This window comes from Alligator sinensis, unplaced genomic scaffold (genome assembly GCF_000455745.1).
Source record: "Alligator sinensis unplaced genomic scaffold, ASM45574v1 scaffold63_1, whole genome shotgun sequence".
NCBI classification, from domain to species: Eukaryota; Metazoa; Chordata; order Crocodylia; family Alligatoridae; genus Alligator; species Alligator sinensis.
In genome coordinates, this window is record NW_005842811.1 from 271,890 (window position 1) to 284,455 (window position 12,566).

Sequence of the window (12,566 nt, forward strand, 5' to 3'; positions counted from 1 at the left end):
CTGGACTTCAGCAAGGCCTTTGACACTGTCTCCCACCCCATCCTCATTAAAAAACTAGGCGACTGTGGCATTGATGCCTACACAGTCAGATGGACTGCAAATTGGCTGAAGGGTCGTACTCAGAGGGTGGTGGTGGACAGGTCATATTCGACCTGGGGGGAAGTGGGCAGCGGAGTCCCCCAAGGCTTGGTCCTTGGGCCCACATTGTTCAATTTCTTTATCAGCGATTTGGACAACGGGGTGAAAAGCAACCTGTTTAAATTTGCTGATGATACCAAAATTTGGGGTGAGGTGGGCACACTAGTAGGGAGGGAAAGTTCTGCAGAAAGACCTGGATAGGTTGCAGGGGTGGGCTAACAAAAACAGGATGTGTTTCAATACAGACAAGTGCAGGGTGCTGCACTTGGGCAGTAGTAACCAGCAGCACACTTATAAGATGGGAAACTCCCTTCTTGCTACACGACACTGGTCAGGCTGCAGCTGGAGTACTGTGTCCAGTTCTGGGCACCCCACTTCAAGAGAGATGTGGACAACATTGAGAGGGTCCAGAGGAAGACCACCCGCCTGATCCGGGGACAGCAGGGCAGACCCTACAATGAGAGGCTACAGGACCTGAACCTGTTCAGCCTTCACAAGAGAAGGCTGAGGGGGGACCTGGTGACCATCTATAAACTCACTAGGGGGGACCAGAAGGGTTTGGGGGAGACCTTGTTTCCCCTAGCGCCCCCCAGGATAACAAGGAATAACGGCGACAAGTTGTTGGAGAGTAGGTTTAGATTAGACATCCGTAAGAACTACTTCACAGTCAGGGCGGCTAGGATCTGGAACCCACTTCCAAGGGTAGTGGTGCTGGCTCCTACCCCGGGAGTCTTTAAGAAGCGGCTTGATGCCTACCTGACTGGGGTCATTTGAGCCCAGTTTTCCTCCTGCCCAGGCAGGGGTCAGACTTGAAGATCTACAAGGTCCCTTCCGACCCTACTTCTATGATTCTATGAAGGCCCCCCTGCTCCTGCCTAGAGCAGTCTGTGCCACACTTGTCAGCACCCATCCCGTGGTACTGCTCAGCCCGCCCTGCCTCCAGCATCTTCACTCACCTGGCGCAATAAGCAACCACCTGTAGGCAGGCCACATGAGTGGAAGGCAGCCAGGAGCTGGATGCCCATGCACTGGGGCAGGAGTCAGTTGGCTGCAGCTTCCCCCCCACTTGGCTGGGCGTGTGATGCCTGGCCCACATCCCAGCAGCTTTTGCCACTTCCCCACAGTACCTGCTGCCCAAAGTGGCACACCAGGGGTAGGAGGAGGAGGAGCTGCTGCTGGAATCAGGGGGAACTGAGCAGTACCCAGGCACCTGCAGAAGCAGCAGCAGCCGCTATGTCTTCAGCCTGAGCCAGGACTGGGACCATCGGCAAGTGCAAGGCAGATGCTGGCAGGAGAATGCCACATGCTGACCTAGGCAGGAGTGGGCACGACTCGGCCCCATGCAGAGTGCCGCAGAGGCAGCCACGGGCCAGATAGGGAGGTGGACCAAACCTGCACTGCACCACCTGGGCAAGCTCTGCTGCATGCACCCCTGCCCCACTTCCCTCCTGTCCCCCACCCACAGCTGGCTCCTGGGACCTAGCACGTGGGCAGTCCCTCACACACATGCACATACCACCCCACATACCCCCTTCACCACCTCCCCCACACACAATATACAAAAGTAAGACTTTATTTTTAGCCATTATGCAATCACTTCCATATACATTACTCAAAAAAACATAAATCAGGACAGAAATTATTATTTTTTAAATAAAATTAAAATATGTTAAAGTAGATGTCTGATTTTTAGTAAATGATTTGTGGGGGGAGGTTTAATCAATTTATAGATAAAATTATATCTTCTGAAAGATTTTGTGTGCATGACCCTCAACAGTTCATCAAAACTCTTTAACTGGCCTGCCAGCCAAAATAATTGCCCACCCCAGCCTTAAGGTATGGGTAAATGAATAAATGAGTTAAAAAGGACATAGAATTTAACACGGAGTAGTAGCAAACACATAGACAGTTACCACTGAGCAATGGACTAGTGCCAAATAAAAGCTAACTCAAGAAAACTTAGTCCTCAACAAAACAGAGTTAAACTGCTTTGGTCAGTTTTTACTTAGGGCGCTGACAGAAGTGATGTTTTGTCACATGATCAGACCCCTAAAAGTGCTCTACCGCTGTGTCTTGGCAAAACTGCAAAGCTGCAGAATGCTTTAAAAGTGCCTGATCACACAACAAATTAACCCTCATTACATGAGGGTTCAGATAAAGGTGCTCCAAAGCAGAACGGCTTCATTAACTTGTCAGTCCCTGCCTGGGAAGCAAGGTTGGGCTGATGCAACCCAGCCCCACCCCCGGTGCTATCTTCAGGATGAGAGGGGGGAAGAAGGGCAGCTTGGTCTGGGGTTTGTCCAGCCTTTGCCAGAGGGAGGGGTGGGTGGATGGAGTACCCCCCGGGGGGCTCCAATCCACCTACTCTTCCCTCTGGCAAAGGCTGGACAAACCCCAGACCAAGTTCCCTCCCCTCCTTTCTCCCCCCTCTCATCTGGAAGACAATACCGGAACTGGGAGGATGGGGGGGCAGGGCTAGGGGAGAAAGGCTGCAGACATGCAGCCAGCTCCAAGCTGGAGCTCATTCCCCCAACCCCTTGGACCCAACAAAGAATGCCTGTTGGATCTGTAGGTCGGGGTGAGGGAGGGGGGGAAAGAATCATTGCAACTCATGGTGCTTCCTTTGAAGCGCCATGAGTTACAGTGGGGAGCTGCAAGTCTGTCAGTGCCCAGTGTTACTGTTCTTCAGCTGTCCTGTGGTTCTGTCAACTCAGGATTCTTTAACTCAATTCAATTTGTTCATATATCTAGAGTCTACACCCTTGTTATACCTGTATAAAGAAGGCATAGATATGTTATCTATGTGGGAAAAGTAAGGCAAAGCAGTTACATGCCTTGTCCAAAGTCCAGAAGCACAGCCTGGACCTAAATGAGAACTCAGGGCTTTCTGACTCTCTGACCTGTGCTTAGACTACTCCTATTCAGCAAATAATTGTGAACATGTAGATTTCTGCAAACATGACCAGACAATACTAGAATGATTTGCTATGGCCACCAACACAAATATAAATGAGATTCCAGAGGTGAAAATAGCAATAGCTGTGATCCTATTAAAAAGTTATTTTTTCATCTCGTGCTTCAGATTCCCAGAACTGTCACTGTTTGACAGTATGATTAAAGGCGACTGCACATCAACTCTAGTAAGTAATTTGTTGGATCCAATGCTCCTAAGGACATGCTCCAATCCCTAGCAGTGCTGGTCAAGATGACATTCAGTTCCAGCACACACAGTAGTGACCTTTATATTATTTGCGCCCAGGAGGAAGGAGTCGTCAAGCACTGCTACTAAAATGAAGAGCTTCTTGAGAGAACTCAGAAACAGAGATGTGTAAGTGATGAGATCTGCCTTCAGCACAATGTGAACAAGAGATTTTGAGCTGCCAAAAAACCTACATTCTTATTTAGAATAAAACTGTTAATCCCAATAGAAAAGAAAGGAAAACAAAAAGACAAATTACTGAATCTAGTAGACACAACAAATATAAACATGCAGGGTTTATGCATTTCAAGATACATCCCCCTTGACCCGAGTCTTGAAAATGAGAACAAAATGTTTACTTGCTTCTTACCTTTTTCTCTTATACATGTGTTAAGAAACAAATGACCCTGTGCCTATTCATGATGACTGCTGCACAATGAGCCAGTTCTGCTGATTCAGTATGTTCTACTTGATCCTAAAAAGGAAAAAACAAACACTTTTAGGACTGGTAATTCTGCTGTAAACCATGGTTGTTGTTTTTTTGTTTAATACAAGAAGTCTGTTGCAGCTAGCACAGGCATGTTTTAGAAATGCTGCAAGCCTCCAAATGATTTAGATTACATTCACAGCTTTTAATTCAGGGACCTATGCACTATGCTGCTACTGCACTCCAATATCTTGACTGAAGAGGCCAGTGGTAAAGGATATGTTGCTGCTACCTGCTTACAATTCTTCTTCATTTAATTGTAAATCTACAGAATGAGGCAGCAACCGCAGTCGCCCTTGTATCCCTGATGACCTTGACTGTAATGCTAATTTATGGACCTACCACGGAAGTTAATTATTTTATATTGCAACAAGCCTTCCAAGAATAAAACCCTCACAGCTCTCAAAATCAGCATCCTTTAAATTCCATTCAGCAACTTCCCACTGATTTCTTTATTGCCAAACAACTGTTTTACCTCCAGATGAGTCCCAGAATTCTAGTCTTTCTTCACTTCCTAAAGGCTTTTACTCTATTGTCAGTATATGGCATCTACTTTCAATAACAAGGGGCATACCTCCCCAGAAACAGTTTTTACTCTCCCAAGTACAGCACTGTGTATAACATTATACATTCATTTTCATGCAACTGCATTGTAGCAGCCAAGAGAGTTTAAGATTACGACACAGCCATGCACAGTTAGAATTAACATATGACAGAACTGCCAGGAAAACAAGGACTCGGTTAAACTAATCTCATACTATAATGTGTTCTGACATTGTGTCTAACATGTTTCAATTGCTTTACTACATGTAGTACATCCGTTGATTCTTTGACACGAAAACGTAAGCTTAAAAATATTCTTACAAGACTCTAGTGAAAGGAAAAGAGCCACACACATTTCAGCTCCCCATGCACCAAAGCAACGCTCAATGTTACATTTCAATTTTCCCAGGGTTGTTTATTGTTCTTTTAAGGAACATGCCACAATAATAATTCCAGGAAACTAATGAATTGAAAAACAACACACAGAGCAGTGGTGTTTCCAAATTCAAAATAAAATTATACAGCATCATATGCTTGTAGTACTAATTCTGCATGCTTGTTGAACTTTTGGGCTTCTACACATATTCTTACTGTTGGTAAACCAAGGAGACATCCACAAATTTGGGGGAACAAGAAACCGACGTCTAGTCCACTACAACTAGGGACTTACCAAATTGATGATGACATGATTTTCACAGAAACCACAAATTTGGTAGGTCACCTGTGAAAAAGCCCAGTCCCCATGAAAAAGCAAGAAAACAGAGGTGGGAAGCCCTGGCATCCTGAAGTGGGGGGGGAGGAGGGGGGGGGGGGAGGAGGGGTGTACGGGGAGATTTTTGCAGCGGAGCACAGCATGCCCTGCCTCCCCCATGCCTCCGATTGGCTTAGGGCCCCTGGAAGTCCCACCTCTTTCTGGAGATTGACACATGGCCATCTGTCAATCTCCAGGAAGAGGTGGAACTTACAGGGGCCCTCAGCCACAGGCATGGGGGCCCACTGCACTACACCGCAAAAATGGCATCAGATGCCATGCCAAGACTGCAAAATACGGAGGCAGCTTCTGCGAATTAGGCAGGTCCTTAATTATAACCTTTGGTACTTAAATTTTACACTATGATCTTGTTTCTCACTTCCAAAGGGACCACCTCCCCGACCCATTCAACCCCTGACCTCTTTAAAAAGGAGGCCAATCAGCATGAATTCTGATTTGTGATGTCACTTTCACATGAACTGTGATCGCCAAATGAATTCCACACCAGCCACCTGAAAGCAACCAACTCTAATCATTACCAATTACAAAGCAGGTTAGAACTAAAAATATATAAGTGACAAGTTCTGTATTTGGTTATCAGTCCTCTGAAACCAGCCAGCCCATTACACAGGAAATACTAGGGGCAGGCAAAGCAACAGCTACAGGCACAAAAATCAGAGAACAGTAAAACCAATGTACCTTCTTTGATCCCTTTCTACATTTAAGAAACATTTTTTTTAAATAATTCAAGCCAGAGAAATACGCATCAGATAATTGCCATCAGTCCCCAAAGAAAATGCTTAAGATATTACCCAGCAGTCCAAAGTGCTCCCAGGGTTACATCACCCTATCTATACTGCTATTTCTTCCCAGAAAGGTCAAGCCAAAAGTCAAAGCTCACTTACAGACAGAAATGCAATATCTTTAACACATGGAGCATCTTCAAAAAGGAACAAGTAAAAACATAAAGTGTGGGGTTTTTCACTTTTTGCTTTATTACTGGGAAGGTAATTAAAAGAGAATCAGCTTTTCCAATCAAAAACATTAAAATTAAATAATGAACCTCAAACAATAACTATGAATAGCCAGTTATGACTACTCCACTGCAGAATTTAATATTCATAAGTATCACCCTCTGATAAGGAATACCATCAACTTGGGAAAAATACATTCCCATGAAAAAGCTGCACACCTAGTAAAACCAAAGATTACTATGAGTAACAGTGGGGGGAAACATCTTAACTATTCAGGCTTGTTATCTGAGCATTTTACAGCACTGTTTTGCTGATGGTTAGTTGGACTTTTTATCTTCTACACTATTGATATCATTTGGGCTGCTTTGGGAGTACCTCATGTATCCTATTCTCCCAGGCCCTGCAAGAGAACAGAAACTAAAAAGGGAAAAGGCAAGAAAGGAAGAAAGAAAGGGTAAAGAGCAGGCCCAGATGGATGAGAAGACTAGAAAGATATTCTATAAAGAAGTATTAAAAAGATGGCTAAGATATTAGATGAAAGGCATCAGATGGGAAGAAAAAGACAGAAAAGTTGAAGACGCATTAAAAAAGGAGTTTGAACCATTTTAAGTAGAGGAGAAACATGTTATGATATTTCTAGAAATAAAGACACAATCCTTATTAACACTAGGACTCCTCTACACTGCTCTGACAAGGTAAAATGACTTAAAATAGAAATAAATTACATTTGCATCCAGTTGTTAAGGTACCTGCATACTACTAGATCAGCACACAGGGATCTTAGCATGAAAGATGCTGCATAAAGAGACCTCCAGCATCATGAAAGGACAGCCAGAGAAAGATGTACCTTCTCTGGAAGCTTGTCACCTCTGGGAACAAACAGCACTCCTCCTCTGGACCTACCGCTGCCTCCAAGAAGCCCCAAGCAGCCCCTTGAAGGCTGGAACTCTGCCAGCCCACAAGGGAAAAGCTGGGGTTTCCCACATTTTTCTCCTTTAAAGACGAATCCATTTTTAAACTTTGTTCATGTCCCTTTCATATACTCTTGCTATCCATGGGTTGAGAAATGCTGGTTTAGATCACCTGTTGAAGACTGATGGGGACTAAAAGTTACTATTTTATAATAGCCATTTTGGTGGCCTCTCTCAAATTAAGTAGACTTCTTAGTCCTTTATGAAAGGGGAGTTGTCTCTACATTACCAAAAAAATAATTACACACTAGCCACCTCAGTAAAGAAGTAAAGTTGTGAAACAGACACTCCCTGTATACAAAGATCCTCCAAATCAGTCGAGGCATGCAGACAGAATGGCAAAAAGTAGCCTGAATCAATGCTCTATGTACTCTCATCTGCTCTATAGATAAACATTAGACTTCAGCTTCAGCTGCTGTCAATCTCTTACCTTTCCTGAGCACTTAATTCACTATCAAAGAGACATTCAACCTTTGTAAAGATAAAGAATAAAGTAGTTTTCATCTTGTATGTGCCAAAAAAGGAACAGCTGGTTTTACTAAATGTACATGTTAAATCAGCAATAGCTGTATCATGCCCATGAAAATCTCTGCGGTGGCAAGGACTTGAAACTAGGTCCTGAACAAGGAACTGGCATTTTTAAGATATTTTACTACCGTTTTAAATATACGAGCATGTGATCAGACACAAAGAAACCATACATCATTTAAAAAATTATTTCACTTAAAAAGAAACCTTCAGCCCAACCTCCAAATCAAACCAAGACTCTACAAATGCTTAAAAGAGTAAAAAAATCCTTGGCCCAAAAAAACTCATCCTGTAAAATATCCATGTATATTAGATAATAAAGCTCCCAAATAATTTACCAGAAATTCATATTAAAGAAATACATTTATTCATACTCTGAAAAGGTAGACTTTTCTATATCATTATGGTGCTTCCACGGTAGTTTTAGCTCCCAATTGAAAAAAATAAAAATACCTTCACATCATCAAAACCAAAAACAATTTATTGCTAACCATTTTTCAATCTTAACCTGGCAAAAAAACTGCATAGAAAACTGAAATCCAAGCAATGAAAATCTCAAGGCAGCAATGATAATGGGATCCTCCCACGTTGTGTTGATCTGGAAATGTCTGGGGACAGTCTAGGTTCCCTTCCACTGTCCCAACCACATTTATCAGCTATTCCAAATTCATAGATTAGGCTGGGTCACAGTATCAGAAAGAGCTATGAAAATACCTGGATTTTATTCGGTTTATGCAATATTTCATTAAAATGAGAAGTACTTATTTAAAAACCAATTAAAACTGAATCAAATGTAGCTATGTAAAAGAGATGTAAACTTAACTACTATTACTCCCCCTATCAACACCTAAGGAACACCAAGTATCCTTAGATTTTTTTTATCTTCTGAAGTTTGCCACTGCTTCTAATATTCAATGTAGAATAACAAAAGATTAGATAGCTGAGCAACAGGGTATACAAATTTAAGTTTTTCTCCTCGTCCTGCACAGCCAACATAGTATCATAGATGTTCCTTCTCTGTCTCTGAAAGACTGGCCTATGACTTGGTTCCTATTCAATTTTACTCTAAGTGATTCTGCAAATAAAGGAAAGCTGGATGAATCCTTACACAAGCAGAGTGCAAGTACATCTAATTTTTTCACTGATAACTGCACTTTTCCTTTAGTGCTTAGGGCTTTTTCTCCTTGTGCCATTTTAAGGCAGCTATTTTTATTGTCTCCTGCTGAGCCTCCAATAAGGGAAGACATTCACCCATGTCAGGACAGCAGCAGGATATGTATACAAAAGAAGCAGACTCAAAGAGACATTGTAATAGGGCTTCCCTGTCAAAACTAGGAGGGGCAGAAATAATTTACAAGAAAGCAACACTATCAACCACTGCCCTGAGGCAGAAAAATTAGCAATGGAACAAACCACCCAATGGAAAAAGACACCTGGCTTATTGCACTGTTTACAGCAGCGGGCAAGTTCCGGTTTCCATCAGTGCAGGCGTACTTTTTTCTATTTCAAGAGATAAGAAACTGATTTATTTCTTGACAAAGAAAATTCTCATGCCAAAAAATTCATGCATATTTGCAACACTATGGAGGAAGAGCCTCTGACACCCAGCTGGAGCAGAGAGAGATATGTCACTCATGCAACACTCTCGGCTGACTGGGAAGGTAGCTCTTTTATAGGACAAATGGATAGACTGATGCCATGCTGCAGGAGTAAAATTGTTGGGAAGATAGGGGACCCCTTTTCCATACTCAACTTCATTTCCTTAAGACTGTAATCTGAATACATAATGCAACTTCAGGTTAGCATTTCATACATATCCAGATTTAAAATGCTCTATAATACTCGCAGCAATATTGTGAATAACATGGCCTTCTTTTCCAATTTAACCTGGACTTAAATTTCTGACTTTATACATGCAACACTCTGTATAATATATCATGAACAGAACATTTCCCTTTTTAAAAAAAAAATCAGCAAATATAACAGAACATCAACAACAATTATATCAAATTTTACATTAATAAAGCCTAAAATAAAACACTTTAAATACGATGGGGAAACTCCCTTTTTCATGTTCCTCTATTCCTGGGAAAGGCAGGGGATTGGCTATTAGAAAATTTTATCATGGTAAAAGTGCCTAACAGGCTTGATGAGTAAACTTATGTAAAGCAGAATGACCTACATCTCAGGGTGAATTTGTGTATTGTGACAACTGCTGCAATCAGTTATGACTAGCTCTCACATCTTACGTGTAGGGGAAAAAAGAATGACTCCCTTATTATATTACACAGGCCGTTCAGAAACACACGTTTCCTTAGATTTGGGCAATATGGGCAAAACTGGCTTAAGATCCCAGGAGTCATTGGTTAAACTTCTGGGACTACCAAAGAAGCAACCAAAATGATGAAATATGTAAGGAACTGATACTGTATCTGCTAGTGTAAAAAACAGATACTCCATGACATGCCACTAGAAAAAAAAATTACTCACCACTACTTATGCATTGGCTCACCAATACATAAGTGAGGTATTAACCATGGAGGAAAGTCATTGCAAATAATCCACAAAGCTATGTTATGTAGCCATCTAGCTGTTCTTCATAGAATATCAGAAAAGTAAAGGTCTGTATAGCATGTAGGTCTGCATATGTACATGCCCTTTCAGTCCACCAAAAACTAGTCAATCAGCTATTAAGATTGTCATCATCAACATCCATTGATATTTCCTCTTCCAAACAACAGCGTTGCTCAGCGTGCCAGTACAACAAAATCATTTGCTGTGATCATGACTTTCTTACTCACTTCCCCTTTTTGCCTGTTAGTACTGGGTAAGTTATGAATTATAGATGCAAAATAAGTCATTTACATAATCACATCAGATTCCTGAAATCTTACATTTTATAGGGTTTGACCATTGTCAGGCTCCTTTCAGCATGTACTTTGGAGGGAGCAGGATAACTTTTTAATTCCCCCTGTAATTGTACTTCCCCGGGGGTGACAAGCTTTGTGCTTTGATTATGGAAAGAGATGTTTATTTGCATGGCAACAAGAAATCATTAGTAGATCTTGCGCCTCATCAGCTGTTGAAAAGTTTGTTACTGTTAGTGTACTTCATGTAACTCCATGACCAACAACCTGTATAACACGTCTTAAGTAATTCATAACAATGTAAGCACTGCAGTGTTCTGATAGTATGGCTCCACTGCTGTTCCTGAATATTTTCTTAACACTTATGCAGACACCCCTTTACACTACTCCAGCAGTGTCAACTGACCTTAAAGTGGAAGCAAACTACACTTTGATTCATTGAAAAACTCCTCTTTGCTGCCACAGTGGTGCAACTCAGCCTTGGCATAAATCAGAATTAGGACAATTATGCATTATTTACATTAGTTAAACAGTGATGATGGTGATTATGATAAGTGCAATAATAATGACAACAACATGAGATCTGTTATTACAAGAGAAAATTAAAAAGATTTAACAGGCACAGGCAAACATTTTCAGGATGCTCATTTCCTGCCATTACATTCAGATATCTTGTTCCTAAACTACTCAGTCCTTGGGACCCACAGTGCTGGGGACCTCCCAAACAATGAAAATCAGATGCAACATTTCTAAGACTCCCAAAACCTAAAGAAACACAATGTCTCCATCCACTCTTGAAAAGGTCTGCCAATTTTATTGCTATTTCTGTTGGTGCCATTTATTTTTTGTTCAAAATTTTACTCATTTCTTCAGCTTTCCTTTTCAAATCATTGTCTATCTTTCAATGGCTTTCTTTAGTTTTCCTCTTAGAGCCTAGTAGGGCGCTCAAATAGAAGCTGTGCAAATTTGAACCCGGGCTTTTTGCCACAGAGCACGTGCCCAGACATGCACTTTGGTGTGGGGCAAACTGTGCCACTTGGGGCAAAATAACCCTGCCTGCCTCCTCCTGGATCTGTAGCCAGGGGCAGCTAGAGCCTGGGGCTAGCACCTGTGCTGGACCCAGCAATATAAAAGGCTGCCCTGGCAAGTAGCTCAGGGCTACGTGCTCTTAGGAACTTCTGGGGACTGGCCAATTGGTATCTGGGGACACTACCCCTTGTGCCAGCTGGACTGCTGAAGCATCCCTGAGAGTTCCCTGCACCCTCTACCCACTGCAGCAGTCTGGAAGTGGGGGCTGATGCCTGGCTATGACCTGCTGCCACCTGTGACAGCATGTGGCCCCAAGGCTGCGTGCCTGCCAGACCCAGATGGGGACTGCACAGCCAGTAGAGGCACCTGCCCCTCTGGGCCAGCTGCCAGTAGGCTGTGGCTGGCTAGTTTGCCATGTGTGCCCCTGCCCGGACATCTGGGCAGCTATCGCCCGGAAGATGTTCCCATGCAGTGGCCTGCTTTGAACTGTCAAAGCATATCCCCCTGGCCCCAAGTGGCCAGGAGGTCAGCCACCTCCAGCTGGGTCTCAGGTGCCAGCCCTGAGCAGGCTCTTTTGCCTGGGTCCTGCCACTAGCCTCACTAGCAGGAATTCTGGTGTTTCCTATTTAAAACCTGCAAATTCTCAACAACAACAAAAATCCCAAATTCACTCTTTATAATACCCCCAAATCCAATTAAAACAAAAGACCATGAGATCAGTTGGGCAATGTTTTATTGATATATTTACAATTGTAAAGAAAATTGGAAGCCTACCAGTGCCTCCATCATCATAATAAAATACATTCTAATTAGCTATACAGTTTGGCATTGACTTTGGGCTTCTCTGTCACAGAAAAATCAGAGCTGCCCCTACCCCTTTCGCTCACCAGGATGTGCAGTGTTGAGCAGCACTGATATGCCAGTGCCCTGCCCGTGACTCTCAACCCACAACTTACCTCTAACCCCATTCCCCTCACTCCTGATCCACAGGGCCAGGAATGTGGGTGAAGGGCTTTTGCAGGGGGGAATGTGGATGGAGGGGGCTATGGTGGGGGGGCTGCTCAGGAGGAGTGGGTCCC

At 42.9% G+C, this 12,566-nt stretch overlaps 1 protein-coding gene across 3 annotated transcripts in view; it reads right to left on the bottom strand.

Moving 5' to 3' along the window:
• Nucleotides 1–12,566, bottom strand: part of ZFYVE9 (zinc finger FYVE-type containing 9) — an 85,265-nt gene that overhangs the window by 57,626 nt on the left and 15,073 nt on the right. For all 3 annotated transcript variants that reach the window (XM_006035178.2, XM_025191339.1, XM_025191338.1), the window contains one exon: nucleotides 3,708–3,812. The gene's annotated coding sequence lies outside the window, so the exon portion shown is untranslated. The remainder of the gene's footprint in view (nucleotides 1–3,707; nucleotides 3,813–12,566) is intronic.